Source organism: Periplaneta americana, chromosome 15, assembly GCF_040183065.1.
Source record: "Periplaneta americana isolate PAMFEO1 chromosome 15, P.americana_PAMFEO1_priV1, whole genome shotgun sequence".
NCBI lineage: Eukaryota > Metazoa > Arthropoda > Insecta > Blattodea > Blattidae > Periplaneta > Periplaneta americana.
In genome coordinates, this window is record NC_091131.1 from 734,355 (window position 1) to 751,363 (window position 17,009).

Below are 17,009 nucleotides of genomic sequence, written 5' to 3' on the forward strand. Positions count from 1 at the left end.
ACTAGAACGGTGCAATATGATTGGAGCAGATGTTACAGAAAGTGTTCATAGGGTTCTTTGCACTGCTGAAGTCAAATTTCGTCACCCGTTAACAACGATATAGGCACGATAATGCAATTTTTTGTTTTTTTACCTGGGAAAGCAGAATATTTCATTTTATTATAGTGAGAGGTCTTAGAAACTTCGACAGTGTGTAGAGTGCATTGTATTTTAGAACAGCGTAGTTGCAAGAAAATTATTAATTTTGAATTAGTTTTATCAACGATGTCTGACGAAAAATGTGCTAGAAGTGTACTGCGTAAGCAATGGTTGAAGGACACGCAACCTTAGCAACTGATGGTGCCTCAATATTCTTATGTATAACAGAAAATCCATCAATAATAGTAAGTTGTTTTTAAGAGTGTATATTTTAGGTTAGTGCATATGAATCCGCCCCTTCTCATCACAGACTTATACTTTCCATTTTTAAACCGAAACAAAGATAAAACACACGGCATGTCGTCAGTATTCAATCGTCCGACTGTTCACTTTGTGAAACTGACTGAGGAAGACTTTATATTACGTCAGAGGGAACCCGCCTGACGCACGCACAACCCCCAGGGTTTCTTCTTCCACCTAGAATTCTAAATGCTTACCTTCTCCAGGGCTTCGCTGCTGTTCCTTTTTTGGGGAGTTATTTACTCGCTGGGGCCGGTTATTCAGTCCCTACCACAAGGAGACAATTTCTCTTCATTGAAATATGAGACCCAGGGAATAATAATAATAATAATAATAATAATAATAATAATGATGATGATGATGATAATAATAATAATAATGTCTAGTAGGATTTTGATTCGTTGGATAGAAGCGATGTATCTACTTCTGTTGGTATTTGCTTGCAGAATGCCGCAAACTTATTTTCTTCCCTGGTAGAATGAATTTTGTGAGACATATTCCTTGATGTTTGACACGCCATTTTGCTGTCTCCACGTGGTCGGCCACCCGAAACTAGCACAAACCGGTCCGTTATAAAATTGTCGCTTTGTATACCATTTTGTTTCTTTCTTCTTAAAAACATGGAGGATGTTGGAACGGCAAGAAGTTCTGACATCACAAAGAAATGTAAATGTTTGCATTCATTAGCCTGTGCGCGGATTCTGTGAAATGATTTTCTTTTTGACTGGCGTGACTGCCCGCAAATTCTGGACAGGTTCCGCAGCCGATCTTATTCCACAATTACTCCATTATATCAGTAGTTTAAAAGGTTAACAGCATTTCTTCTCAGACATTCCCGCGTCGTCTTTGGAAATATTTATTTACAATTTTTCCTTGCGCGATATTTAGTATCCATTGCATTCAATTGTTAACTCCACTGCCGAGCAAAAAAAAAAAAAAAAAAAAAAACAAGGAACATTGAATAAATTTGAAATATCAAATCATAATACAAATTATAACATTAATGTGTGCCTCTATGGGCCTATTTGTGTTAGACAAGTGTTAATTCATGTCTTGGGAAGGAAAGTATACCCACTGGGTGATTTGTGACAGCTAAAACGAAGTTACAACACAGCTGTTTCCTTTTTTGCCTATAATGGAGTTCTGTGATATTGAACTCAGTTTTAAACAACATTTAAGAGAGTTAAGATGCCGCTAAGCCCCATGAAAGCCGCTAGAGCAGTCGCGTTGGTAGAGGATGACCGCACCTTACGTTATGTTGCATACAACTCCGTCGACGATTTCACGTACAGTGCAAAGGTACAGAGAACTTGGTTCATATTCTCAAAGACCAGGATATGGTAGGAAAAGGTCAACTTCTTGCAATAGATGATCAGTTCTTGCGCCTTCAAGTGCTGCGTAACCGCCGCACCACTGCGATCAAAGCCAGAAATCGATTAGAATAAGTGCGAGGTGTGAATGTCGGTGAGTGGATTGTAAGGAGGAGGTTACATGATAAAGACCTGCTATTGGCCCAGAAATTACAAGACAACTCGTCATACTCTCCTACAGTTTGTAAGGGAACATTAAGAATGGGCTGACGAACTGTGGGGAACAGTTTTGTTCTCGGACCCCCAGATGGAAGAGAGAGAGAGTGTGGAGAACTGGAGAAAGGTATTCTCCATGCAACTTTTCATCAAGGACAGCATTTCATGGCGGTTCAGTGATGGTGTGGGCAGCATCAGTTTGACTGTATGTCGTTATGGAGAGTGGGTCTCTTATTGCCCATCGCTACATTGAAGAGATCCTTTGGCAACATTTATTGGTGACAGTTGTATGTTCCTGAAGGACATTATACGTTCTCGTGTGGCGCGATATGTCCTCCAGTACGTCAATGAAGTATGGATCCAACTCATGCAATGGCCATCACGCAGTCCAGATCTTAACCCTATTGATCATCTGAGGGTCATTTTATGAAGAAATGTCTGTCACCATGCTCCAGATACTCTTAAGATCTGCGGGCCATGTATGCAACACCTGAGCCACATAACGTAATGTGCGGTCATCCTCTATTAACGCGATTGCTCTAGCGGCGTTCTCGGGGCTTAACGGCATCTTAACTCTCTTAAATGTTGTTTAAAACTGAGTTCAGTGTCACAGAATTCCATTATACACAAAAAAGAAAACAATAGTGTTGTAACTTCGTTTTAGCTGCTTGTGTTTAGGGTTGTAAATTTAAATGGCACAGCAATAAATATAGGGTAAGGAACAGCAAGTGGCAAGGAGGGTGTCACAGACCACCCAATGGGTATACTTACCTTCCCAAAACATGAATTAACACTTGCCTACTTCAAACAGGTCCATAGAAGCACACAGTAAGTTTGATATTTCAAATTTATTCAAGTGTTGCGTTTTTTTCGCTCGGCCGTGTATTATTCGTGACAGGTAATAACACAGGCAGAGCCTTAACAAGTTTCGAAAATGTTGGTAGTAACTACAATTCGTGACTGGTACAATGTAGGCAGGATTTAACTAGTTTCGGAATTTTTTTGTTTTCCCATGGTGTTCATTGCAACAGCGAAGAAGGATGATTCATTTACACAATTTACGTTCGATTCCGCTATTCAAAAATTAAATCTGGAGAACAAATTGTCGTTGTGCAGAAAATGAACTTAATTTGTTATTTCAAGCAACAATATCGAGGGGAGATATTTATTTGTATTGCGGGTATGGTGTGCTGTGCCGCCTCCCTCCCAGCTAGACGCATTCTCTGTTCCTCCGGTCGACTGAGCTAAGGTTCGCATGATGTTGATGTCTGTACGCTTTGTGTTCGCAAATAGGGAAAAGAAGGAAGGAGTGGAAAACAGAAAAGAAATAACGAAATGAACAGGAGATGGTAACGGGACTCGCAGAGCGCGTGGGCAGTTTTTGTCCGCGATATTCAGTGACGCTCTGTTAATTGTGGGCAAGTGGGAGTCTTGGCCACCGATTGCCTAAGTAGGTCAACAGTCATTAAAATTCAAACGAACTGACTTCTCAACTTGTCAGACGTTGGCAGTTTGCGGGAAATGGCGCGAAAACATTGGAAAAAAGATCAATGACGAGACTGCTGGGGGAGAAACCGGCCTTAAACAAAGGGGAAGATGTAGGGGAAATTAACTTGCGTCGGAGATTCATACTGACATGAACAAATTTCTTTTTTTTTTTACCGTACCTAGAAGAAGAAGAAGATGAAGAAGAAGAAGGTAATACATATTTCTGCATGATTACATACTCCTTATACTGCGCACATGAGTTTATTGTAACTGTGAAGGAAATAGAGGATTGTGTGTGTCATGCATTCCGCTAAAAGTAAGTGTGTGTGCGTGCGTATGCGTGTGTGTGTGCGCGCGCGCGGTGCGTGTGCTTACCGGAACTGAAAAACATTTCCTGCAAAACCAAAGGTCCCGGGTTCGATACCCGGCTCCGGAACAATTTTTCCCTCGAAATTATTCAAATCAACTTTACAGGGAGTTATACCTGAAAATCTTGATTTGCATAATACACGTCACTGTTCGTTAACAGAAAACCACAATTTAAGTCACACGGAGTTAGTGTGCACTCGAAGTTGGTTGCTTGACGGTTGTCAGCCCACTTTGAGGTCTGTGGATATAGAGGGAAAAATTGGATCGGTGTCGGTTAGAGTTCCCGAGTAGCTCAGTGGTAGAGCGTTGGTACGTTAAACCAAAGGTCCCGGGTTCGATACCCGGCTCCGGAACAATTTTTCCCTCGAAATTATTCAAAATTATTGAAAAACATTTCCTTTTGGCAATATGCCATCTTACTTGGTTGCTTGCAAATGGCTTTTAAGGAACCCGCAAGTTCATTTCCGCCCTCACATAAGCTCTGCCATCGGTCCCTATCCTGTGCAAGATAAATCCAGTTTCTATCATATCCCACCTTCCTCAAATCCATTTTATATTATCCTCCCATCTACGTCTCAGCATCCCCAAAGATCTTTTCCCTCCAGCCTCCCAACTAACATTCTATATGCATTTTTGGATTCGCCCATACGTGCTACATGCCCTACCCATCTCAAACGTCTGAATTTAATGTTCCTAATTATGTGAGGTGAAGAATACAATGCGTGCAGCTCTGCATTGTGTAACTTTCTCCATTCTCCTGTAACTTCATCCCTCTTAGCCCCAGATATTTTCCTAAGAACCTTCTTCTCAAACACTCTTACTCTGTTCCACTCTCAAAGTGAGAGTCCAAGTTTCACAACCATACAGAACAACCGGTAATATAACTGTTTCATAAATTCTGTCAGATTTTTTGACAGCAGACTAGTTGCTAAAAGCTTCTCAATAATAATAATAATAATAATAATAATAATAATAATTAATGTCTTTGGCGCTGAACGGGATAAACCCCAATCCTTGGAAAGGCAGAATAATAATAATAATAATAATAATAATAATAATAATGGTGATGATAATGATAATAATAACAATAATAATAATAATAATAACGATGATGATACTGGTCTTATTTTGTTATTATTAATAGTTGCAATGATAATGATGTTCAGCAAGTGTGACGACTAATGTTGGCTATTAGAGATGTCTGCAGACTGTAATCTTGTCGTGCTGGCTTTGTTTACGTGCCGGTGGTTTTTGTAAGTCTGTATGTCCGGATATTTCACGTCTCATAGCACAGAGACACGCGTAGTGTAATCTCAGAATTTTTTTGTGGTCAAGAGAAATGATCTTTATGTTAAGTATAGACTACTATAATGTCTGAATTATAATAGTCTTATTTTGGTATGCAAGGGCGCGTATTTCAGTTATAATACTAATAAATAAATGTTTAGAGCAACTCTTGTACGTACACGTAAACTGACCATTGTCATAACAGAAGCCGCTTCACTCGCTTGTGCACCCGAGCTGGCCTGTTCTGACATAACCTCACGGTAAACATATTGCAACTGAGCTGCATGGTGACATCACACATCATTTGAAATTGTTTTGCACTACAGTGATTTTGAATAGTTTGGAATTGACAAGAAATGCGTAGTTCTGAATTCTTATGCAATAATGTAGTTACCCATCACTAGACTTTCATTGACACAGCTGTTAGGACTTGAATTATAAATTGAGATCATGATCGTAGAATAAACATATCCCGAATTATTTAGGAGTTAAGTCACGTGACGAAATTTTACAGATAGAAATCGGAAATTTAATGGTGTGATTGCCGATAGATAGTTACCTTATGTTATGTTATGTTATGTTATGTATAACAAACAATAAGAACCATAAGATAGACCTGAGCGAAAAATAGAACCATCAGAATTGACAATGCAGTATTCTGCAGTAGGCTGCGCAGATGGAGAGGACAGGAAGGAAGCGACGCAAGGAGAAAGTGTGTGCGTCGGCCGACACGAAAGGGAAAACGCGCCGAGGTTCGAACCAATATCTGACGTGTTGATGGGTGGACCAGCCGGGAATTGTAACGGTCCTCCGATTGTTGGCATGTCGTGCAGGAATGCCTGCTCCCCGGGGCGCTGTGTCCCGTTCGGTTAGTCTCGTGTGTCACAAGTTGCATAACAACGAACAACTGGTCCTTCACTATCGTCAAGCAGGAAAGTTTCTGAGAAAATATGACAGAGCATTATAATGCCCAGGGCCTTTATTCATGAATAGTTCATTTGATGATTTTACTCGTTCCATTTTGCAGTAGATTGGGGATTGAAGCGCACTTATACAAATGTTAATACTGTCTGCGTGTAGAGTAAAGGAGCTCGTCGGTAGTCTTGTGGCATCCATTTTCAATTTATTGTTGAGTGCTTTGCCTATTTTCAGATTTACTGAATAGATTAAATTACATAAGTTAGGTCAGATACAACAGTGTTCATGAGTGAGATAGTTATATACAATAGAAGTAATTTAATAGAGTTATATGAACACTTTTAATGATTGAATAAAATTAATAAAATCGGTTAAAAACCAATGGTTTCGGAGGAATGCTCCTCCATCTTCAGTGGTAGTACCACGACTGTAACACAATTTATGTTTCCTGTTACAGTCGTGGTACTACCACTGAAGATGGAGGAGCATTCCTCCGAAACATGTTTGGTTTTTAACCGATTTTATTAATTTTATTCAATCATTAAAAAGTGTTCATATAACTGTATTAAATTACTTGTATTGTATATAACTATTACTGAATAGAAATAGCGTACAACTCAGTCAGTGTCGTAGCAAGGCGCATCCAGCCGAGATGGAATGCTACCGGTGCAAGTCAGTCGAACTGAGAAAAAGAAAACACTGTACTAAAGCAAATCATAAACTAGACTTACTTTTCTTCTTTGGCGGGAGCGAAACGATAGAAATGTATAACTATTAAAAGTAGTTGTGTGATTGCCAACTCGACCTGATCCTCGTTCAGTCATAATGACGGAGAGTTGTGGGCTTGTTATCTCGCTCTGGTTACAGCAAGAATTTGGATTTCAGGATAAGTAAGCGGCAGTATTCGAAAGGTGCTGTGTCCCTCTCTGGAGACGCTAACAATAAGAGTTCTTCCTCAGATCTACTGGAAAATATTACGAACATTTTGGGTACCGCTACCATAAAATTCATATTACTAGTCTTCAAACTACAGGAAATGTGCAGTCGTGTAAAGAAACCTCTCACTGAATAAGGAAATAAAATTCAATATTGGAGGGAAGTTCTTCGATGGACGTACGTAGTTACAGTCATACGTAAGCAGTGAAAGGTGTGCTTTATGATAAATTTATAATAATTTCTAGATCTCAAAGCGCACTTTGACAAGGAACTGGACTTGTCCTATCTATATGAAGCAGCATGTGACTAATTTATTAACTTAATGGTTAACGAACTATCGTATAGTCCGTCAGGTAAACATTTTGATTCGATTAATGTTTATTCTCCGCTGTGAAGAGCCTGGACTTCAAAGCAAGTACAATAATGACAATCACACGTCGACCGTAAGGTTACTGCGTTCGTTTATTCCTTGAATCTCACGCTTGCGCAACAGAAGTCTGCACGGGCCGAAATTCTTAGACCCAGTCCGAGTGAGCCAGACCCGAACCCGGCCCGAAACCCGAGATTAGCCTATAATTATCAACCCGAGCCCGACCCGAAATCCGAAAACTAGCAGATGAAGCAGAGGCCAGAGGCGACAGGAGTCAGGAACAGCTGCAGAGTAATCTACCAGTCTGCTAGATGAAACAAATAATCAGTGCCCTATGTCATTACGATACCGGCAGTCTACTGATCTGATGGGGTCGGGTGGATATCTAATTGTGCATGCATTACAATCTTCAGTATATAAACTGCGTTTCTTTAAGGCCCGAACCCGACAGGAATAAGTGAATTTCAACCCGAGCCCGTGCAGACCAGAAACCTGCACAACGGCCCAACCCATGGGCTGCTTCCACACTGCACCGCACTGGGCTTCACAGTCTCGCACGGAACAAGCTCATGGCGTACGGCAGGCTAATTGCTTAGCAGTTTTTTGCGGCGGGCTGATATCAAAGCGTCGAACCCAGGTCTCCTCTTCTATCAGTTAGCCTACTTATTGAGTTTTCGTGGGCTTGTGCGTGCGTGTACGGTTCGATCAACGATGAACTACTGTTGCAAACGTTTTTGTTTTAGTTTTTGATTTCTATTTTTCAAGATGAGTCCAAATAATGATGTACCGCAAAGAAAATGCAGTCTCTGTGAAGAATATTTTTTCGGCTGAGATGCCGTGGTCTACTGGTAGATTGGTAGACCACGGCATCTCAGCCCGGAATACCTTCATCACAGACACTGGCTGTGAAAGCACACATTCTGAAATACAGTCTCACTAGAGAAAAAGTAGTGAAGGATAAAATCGCTGCTAGAGAGTTTAAAACAGAGTTGGATGGAAATTAAAGAAGTACCATTGGACAGTTTTTAAATATGTGTTCGACAGCAGTGGAAAATAATTTAATTTTGTATGTTGTCCGGTATCCGGGGAACTGTGTGCTCATGCCACACGCGAAGCGAAAGCAAACCATTGCGCGCAAGCAGAAAAGCAGTAGAATGCAACCAACTGGTGTAGTGCTGAGCAGTGGGGTGGACTACGGTGCGATAGGCTAGAAAGCAGTCGCGTCAGGCAGTCTTGGTTTTCTGCTGACGCATGTGGACTGGCAGTGCTGGACTGTGGGCTACCGTGCATTACTCTGGTGCAGACCTCTATTCTGTACAAGCACTTGTATACTGCTGGATGAAGCCAAAAGCTAGACACTTCTCCGTAAGCTACTGTTTTCACATTGTATGAGATACCTAACATTAATATAGGCCTTGCAGTTCAATTATCAGGCCTATACAAATCGATGTCCAATTCTATAACTGAAATATGATACTCTTTTAACTATTACTGAAAATTGGCAAGAACTTCATCTTGCACAAATTGTGTGCGACAAGATGAAATAATAGGTGAGGGAGTTTGTTACATCCTTCCTGCAGAAGCTGAAATGTTATCATCACCGGTGCTAACAATCTTGCAGTTTTTTTTATCAAATTGGCTTAGAAAATTTATTTCTGGAAGAAAGTACACACTTAAACTACACCTGAAAGACAGCACACAGTACTCCATTCCTTTGATATGCAGATATCAGCTTCTTGAAATTTAGTCATTCTGCTGCCACCAAGTGGGCTGTCATTTTCAGCCAAGTTGCTGCGATTTGCATTGTCAAATTGCACTGTTGCGAGAATATATTTGGGTCTTTTACCTTTCGGTAAGTCAGGGAGAGACGTTTAAAATTCTCCCATTAATGTTATGTGAGTACAGTTATCATTTTTTATTTAACACGAACTTTATTATACTGAAATGAGTATTTTAAATTTTACCAATTATTGTAATTTGCATAGAGTAAAGCTATTGAGATGTATACAATGAGCAATTTGGTTCTAGCGTTTGCTTAATTTATTTTACTAAATACAGAAACAGTTTACTCATTGGACATCATTAATTACATATCTAACTTAGAGGAAGGGCGAGATTTTCATCCAGGCCTAGAAGCAGCCGTAGTGTTCACGGCGTTAGAGGTCATTCTTAAGATGCATAAAACTAAATGAAAATAGGCCTATGCAAAAAAAATATAAATCAGCTAAATTTGCTATTGATGCCAATAGTTTTGGAGTTAGTTGCAAGAATAGTCATTGTTGACGTATTAAACTGAGTTGCTTTGTGGAATGAAGGAATGAATTGCAATGGGTCGGGTCCTGCCACTCAAGTCCCGAAGTCAGAACTGCTGTTGGGTCTGTTCGTTATACCCTCTGGCCCCAGCCTGTCGCGAATTGTAGAAGCCCCACAAGTTTTCTCAAATTGAGTTTTTCATGTGGTTTTAATATTGATGCGTAGACCTTCCCACGTGTCCAATGCTCGGTGTACATTTTACAATTCCAGCGCATGTTGATTTTTAGAAACAAAAATAAAATTGTTCATTGTACTTTCCATTGCTTTCTTATTAATGTAAAGGAATTTTAGGAATTAAATAGTATACCAGTTATATAATTTTCAATTTTTGCATGTTTGTATATTTCAAGTAGTTTAGAAGATAAAAAAATTGTCCTTCTCCGCCTTGACATCGTTTTGAAGAAATAAAATAATAATGTCATGAATTGCAGAAACCCCACATGTCCAGGCAATTCAGATTTTTTTCCAGAAAATACTAAAGATAAACATTGAAGTTCATGTATGTGAAATACTACATGTTATTATCAGGGTTTGTAGGGAAGCAGTTACATGACATATAGCAGCTAACTCACCTAGATATATTTGAACACCAAAGCAATTTCCCTCTCTTTAGCAGCAAAATCATCGTTGACCTGGACATAGAAGTCCTCATTACTGTGAATGGTTTCCGGTAATTTCTTCCCTATAGAATATTAATAACGAATCCACCTCGACCAGGACAGGCGCTTAGAGAAAGAATTATGTAACATTTTAAAATTAGAGAATTCATAGTTCTCACGATTAAAATATAATTTCTGTAAGAAATATCTTCTTTTTCGCTTTATGAACAGGCGAAGAAAAGCTTCCCTTGCCTTCTCTGTTCGGCACACCACTGATTGTTATGCTTTAATAAAACAAATACCAATCGCTTTTGAAGATAATGAGTTGTTTGTGCACGACCGACTTGATGCTCCCTTCGCTTCTCTGTATACGGCCTTGACAATGGTAATCTTATTCTGAAATTGGTTAGTTTCTCAATTCCACCACAAGGCACTGTCTGCCGAGGATTGGTGTCCACAGAAGAAATACTCAATATGAACTAAAATGATTTAAAGAGTAATAATAACACTTATAAATAATAAATATTATTATGTTTAGTTTTGTTCATTATGGTAAAAGCGTGAGTTTAAAAGCAGGGAAGATAACACATAGTAACCTGTTCAGTTTAAATAACATGATGACAGAGGCATAATTTTGTAGTTCATTCGCTGGGTAGCATCCCTAGGCTAAACTGCGATGTTTCTAAGTAATCAGTTGGGTAATTATTTACCATAACTTGTACTGAGTTTTATAATTTCACTCACTGCACTGATACATTCCACTTGATATTGCAGATTCGAGAATCATAGTTTCAAAATTTTGCGACTCAGTGGATTATAAGCCGCATTCTTCGAAGGAACAAGCTTTTCAGTTAAAAGCTGCTGCAATGTTATCTAGAAGTGGTCTAACATATTTCACAGTAATGATATTAGCAAGTCCTTTTTGGCCGTCTTCAGCACAAATTGGCATTGCAAGAGAGGGCATCTACACAGTAACGGCTCAATTTCCAACCACAAATTTGCTAGTATATTCTTGTTTGGTATTCTCTTTCGATGGTTAAGCAGCTGATCTAGAATAAATTTTGCATGAATACTGCCTTCATCGGCCTCTTTCTTTACATTTTCTAGCTCTTTATGTAACGGATCTCTTTCAATTAGTTGGAGTTTTTCAGTTGTTTTGTTATCTCATCTTGTTTCTCTTGTAACACCTGATTAAGTCGTGTAATTTTCACATGCAATCTGTTAATATTTGTTTTTAGCTCGTCAAAGTTGACAGGGTTTGCATTGCTTTATGGTCATTTTCAACTAGCAAGAAGGAAAATGTCATTAACTGATGCTGAGCCACTCAGAACATCTTGTTCAAATAGTGAAAAACCAATATTACTAAAAGATTTGCGTTTCTTGGGAGGAGGAAGATCAGTTTTAGTAATTGTTCGTCGTGGTCTTTTGATACTGTATCTGTCACATCGAGGTAACATCAAGTCCGCCATGGTTGTAATAATCACTCCTATTGATGGTTTATTGTCATTTGTAGCAAGTGTGGAGTTGAAGAATTTGATTTAGAGCTAGAATTGCAATCCTAACCGATCAAAGTAAATATTAAGTAAAATATTTCTCATCATTTTTCAATAATATGGATAAGATTTATCGATATTCATTTTGTGGAATTGCAATCTACATACCTTTAAGTAATTATGTTCGGCAGCCATGACACCTTGATTGTCCTAACCCCTTTTCGATTAAGAGTATAACATCACTACATCTTGCCAAAATATTGTAAAAAAATTGCACAAAATTGTAGAAAATTACTAAATTGTAAAACTATAAAAATTTGTAAAAATTGTAATTGTTATATTGTAAAATTTTGACTTGTTCCACATCTTAAAGCTTCATTGCTCATGCAAGATCTATGAAATAAAATAAATGAATGAATGAATGTTAGCGTGTTGCATGGGGATGCATGATACAAGTGAACAGGTGATATGTGTATCAGTCATCCCTGTGTGGAAACTGCGTTTGCATTCATTACCCCTCCTACAAACAGACGAAGACCATGGTTGTCGGTAAAAAAGCAAAGGAGATAAACGTGCGAATACTAAATGAGGCAATAGAACAAGTGAACAGCTTGTGTACTATGAGTAGTAACATGAGCTGCTGCCAGGAAGTCAAAAGGAGGATAGCAGTGGCAAAAGAAGCTTTTAATAGCAAAGGAGCTTCATTTTCTGGAAAAAGAAATAAGAGACTAGTGAAGTGCTTTGTGTGGAGTATGAGATTATATGGAGTAGAGACATTAACATTACGACGAAGTGAAGTGACTAGAAGCATATGAAGTGAGGATATGGAGAAGAATGAAACGTGTGAAATGAACACACAAAGTAAGAAGTAAAGCTGTGTTGGAAAGAGTGAGTGAAGAAAGAATGATGCTGAAACTGATCAGGAAGAGAAAAATGAATTGGTTGGCTGAAATTTCATAATATATATATATATATATATATATATATATATGATGACTTTGTGGAAGAAGCTGAAGAACCATTTAAAGAGAAGGTGAAAGTAGGTGATTGCGTCGTAGTTTCATGCAAAGGTAGATTTGTTGGATGCATGTTAGACCTGTGGAAGAATGGACTGTGAAATTCTCACGACATGTAAGTGGCAGGAAAATTTAAATGGCCACAAAAGATTATATTTCTATGACTGACAATTCTCAAATTGATACTATACTTTCACAACCTACATTTACAGATAATAATGGAGTTTAATTTGTTTTTATTTTAATGAAAGTTTTGAAGGACTCTGTGGAATAGATGTAAAATGTTGAAAAGTACTGTGATTAGTTTTTAGCAAAAATGTTATTGATAATCAATTGCACTACTTTGAAATACTTTTTCAAAACGGACCATTAGCATTGTAAACCAAAATCTCACTTAAATTTTGAATATAAAATAACTGTATCATATATCCCCAAGGAGTGTATCACATGGAGGACTGATACTCTTTACATATAGGTAAAAATTGATTGTTTTTGTTCAAAAAAAGCTTTTAAATTGTGTATTTTATTAATGTTGTCAGTAAGCTTTGTGTAACAAGTAGTTGTGTAAAAAAAAGCTGCAGGAAGCATATTTAAGGCCACAATATTCATTTTTTCATCCATGTGTATCAAGCATCCCCAGTCTCTGTACTCAATTTATTCGACTAAGCACATTGTCTGGAAGAAATGACAGTACATACTAGAGGCAAAATTATGTAAATTTATGTAAAAATGCAGATGGAAGTTCTCTTGCCATGCTGTTTCAGAATTGACAAAAAAGTAAAATAATGAATCAGCGGAACCAACTCATTGCATATTTTAGTTTAAAACAAAGTCGGATGTACACGTTCAAAGAAATTTTTGCACAGAATATCATGAAAATGCTCAGCAAAGCACGGGGTGCTCTTTGCATGTGTGAGGTGGTGCAGTGCTACAAACTACTGACGATCTGCAGATTTGGGGTTCGTCCATGGACCTTGTTATTCCTTCCTCTTTATGTACTTGTAGTAAGGAGACACGAAATCAGTGAATTGAGCCACTCGAAAGAACACAAAACTCTTAACAAATATAGAAACATACGTGCAATCTTTGTGAGACAATTAAGCTATTTTTGTAATACAGAACTATTAAAATGATTTCATTTTTCGTACCGGTATTTGGAAAGTAGCAAATCAGCAGTTTGCTTCACACTACTGAACAAATCCCAAAATCTGATCTCTGGTCCTCATACTTACTTACTTACTGGCTTTTAAGGAACCCGGAGGTTCATTGCCGCCCTTACATAAGCCCGCCATTGGTCCCTATCCTGGTCCTCTTTGCTTCTCTATGTGAGACCAATAATCACAACTGGATGAAGATGGTCTTCAGTGCAGAGCAAGATCATTGTGTCCAAACTGTATTACGAAAATCACGATTTCTTCATTAAAACGCGGCTGGGCACCATCTTGTTGTAAAATGTTCAGTTTTGCTCCTCTCTGTATAAAACGCTTTTCGCTGGTCAAATTGTTTTATTGAGTTTCCTAGAAACAATAAAAATGCCAGACAATTTGCATATGACATAAATTTGAATGCTTTTCTGTGATCTTGCGGAAACGAGTCACTTTGTAAATATCTCTAAAGTATTTCTTCTTTTCTTAATGCAATACTTTTTATTATTATCCTGAATCCTAAAGCTGACATCACTAAGGTGGACTGTGTACCCAGATATGCCTAGGCCAGCCCCCTTGGTGATCATCACAGAACGACAGCTGACTGGGACTCGACCATGCAGTGCTTTATTTACATTCAGACAGTGGCGGCTCGTGGCTGAAAATAAAAGCGTGCTACAATATGGGACATTCACTTAAAAAAAATAAAGTCGTTAAAATTTGGGTGATTTACTCACTAGTGTAGTAGTGTGAAATCCATGCAGCAGAAGCTGTCAAACACATAAAGTATATCCTTGTCAGTCTAGCTCCTGGAAATTCGTCAAAATTAAAAATAATAATAATAATAATAATAATAATGCCCACTTTAATACATCTATATACAACCCGAATCGCGTAAAGTGAAGTGGGTAGGCATTTGGATATATACATACATCTATATACAAATGAAAACAAATATTAACGCAACTTTCTTAACAATCTTGATTAAGATGATAATTCATCCACATGATTTGCCTCTAGCTCTGCAGTTGATGTGCTGGGTTGGTCTACGCTCCCCCAAAAATTAAACAATTAAAAATGACAGTAGCTAAAAAAAAAGTCAAAAGACGATGTAAATCGTATTTCCGTCAGAAAATTCGTCACCCGTCAAAGCCATTCTCTTCCCGTCCGCTACATTGAAATTCCATCACTTTTGACGGAACTGATAGAATTTCCGTACATTTGGCAACACTGCTGCCAGTTACTTTGCAGTTGAACCCTTCCATGTCGGCAACCAACAATCAAAACTTTAAATTCGAATAGCCTCCCTGTGCATTCAGGCCATCTGTCGGAAGGTTGAAGGAGTAGAATAGGAGTACAGCATCTTTTAATTAAATTGTATTAATATAGTGCATATAAATAAGCTAATAATAAATGTTATAATCAATACGTTTCAGTTTCACAGGACAGTTTAATAATTAGCATAAGAATAAAATAGTCGTCCCTACATTCTGTGATCGGGACTTACAAAATAGATACAAACTCACAAACAGCACACGACTACTCCTCGGAGAGTGGTGACGTCCGCGAAATTGATTGTAGATTGTGTAACCCATATGTACAAATAGTTACTCACTCCTGATTGGTTGTAGATTTTATAAAACGCCAATGCGAACGAGTCATTTCAACTCGCTGCTTTTCCTTGCAGCTCACACTGTTTATAATGGGAAACCACAGATTACGTCATGCAACAAGAGAATGTAAGCTCTCTGCGCATGTGCAAGGTTCGCTGCTGTTCATTGCGATAAGGAAGTCAGCACACATTACTGATTGGGAATTGCAGTTCCCGATTCTTCGTACATTGGAACGCTAACACGAATGAAAGAAAGAAAGAAAGAAAGAAAGAAAACATAAATAAGATTATGCTAGGGACGGAAAATGAACTGCAGCACATGCTCGTAAAGAGCAGCAGTCACTGCGTTCAGTCAGATGTAGCATTAGAGTCTCAAACCACTCATCCTTCTTTCCAGGTATATATGCCACATCTTCTGAATAGCGAGCAGAAGTTGGGTAATTGAATCGCTTGCAGTGAGAAGCTGTGTTACGGAAAGAAGCATCGTAAAGCGTAGAACAACATAGAAAGAGAAAAAGAAGGCTTAGCGAGTTGCCGCGGTGCATGTACTGAAACACGGAGAACTGCAGACAACCTTTTAGCGTTGTATAAATTGGCTTTTCAGTGTATTAGTTGTAAAGAGTAGCTAGGCTTCAGGAGCACGGCTGATGGACGTCTGGTTTTGTTTCAGGAGCAGAGTAGGCAACCTCCTGGGCATGTGGACCTATCGGACTCTTCCGGTGAGTAGCAGCTGCAATTTTAGATCGTATAACTTTGTACGAGTCATGTCGCATCTGTGGCTAAGTGCTCGGGTTCGAGGGCTTTTCGAGGTACTCCCGTTTCCCTCACACGCTCATTTATGTATAGTACAAAAATTGGCGGGATGACGTCGGGTTTCGATAGGGATGGCTATCGGGCCACTCTTCTGAGATGGCACCTGTCAGCATGGGATTCATGACCTGGTCACCTGTCAGACTTGGACAGTCATCGCAAATATAGACCGAAAAAAGTCTAAGTGCGTGCATCGAGTCAGGAAAGCCAAGCCAAGTGACGTCAAATTGCGTTTACAATATGAGACAGGAATTGAAGCGTCGGCTGGAACAACGTTGTAAGTTACAAAATTTTCATTCGGCGTGTTTCCGTGTAATAATGTTGTATGTCATGTTACCTTGCTATACTCCTTGGCTTGCAACTGTCCATCAATGCAGTACGTGAAATTTGTCCACTCAAAAGTTTGCTACCCTATAAGAACAACGCTGTACGTGTACACATTTTTGCAGCTCCTCTAAATTTTACCAAATGTAACTTATAACCAGGGAACGGATTTATATGGACTAAAAATATATGAAATATGTAAATATATATGTAGTTATTTTTACCAAAATATGGAATTAAATATGGATTTTTACCAAAATATGGAATTAAATATGGACTTAAAATTATAAAAAAAATGACTATGTACGTTAAATATTGGTACATTTTAATCAAACTAAACAAAAAATATAATGGACGTACCTTAT

General features: G+C 38.5%; 1 protein-coding gene across 5 annotated transcripts in view; it reads left to right on the forward strand.

Annotated features, from left to right (window-relative positions):
- The window catches only part of LOC138715784 (metabotropic glutamate receptor 2), a 67,601-nt gene that overhangs the window by 24,446 nt on the left and 26,146 nt on the right, over window positions 1-17,009 (forward strand). For 3 of the 5 annotated variants that reach the window (XM_069848848.1, XM_069848849.1, XM_069848850.1), the window contains exon 2: window positions 16,181-16,229. The exons of 1 other annotated variant lie outside the window; for it this stretch is intronic. The gene's annotated coding sequence lies outside the window, so the exon portion shown is untranslated. Of the gene's footprint in view, window positions 1-15,840; window positions 15,908-16,180; window positions 16,230-17,009 lie in introns of those variants that run through there. One more of the 5 variants, XM_069848852.1, reaches the window with a different exon arrangement.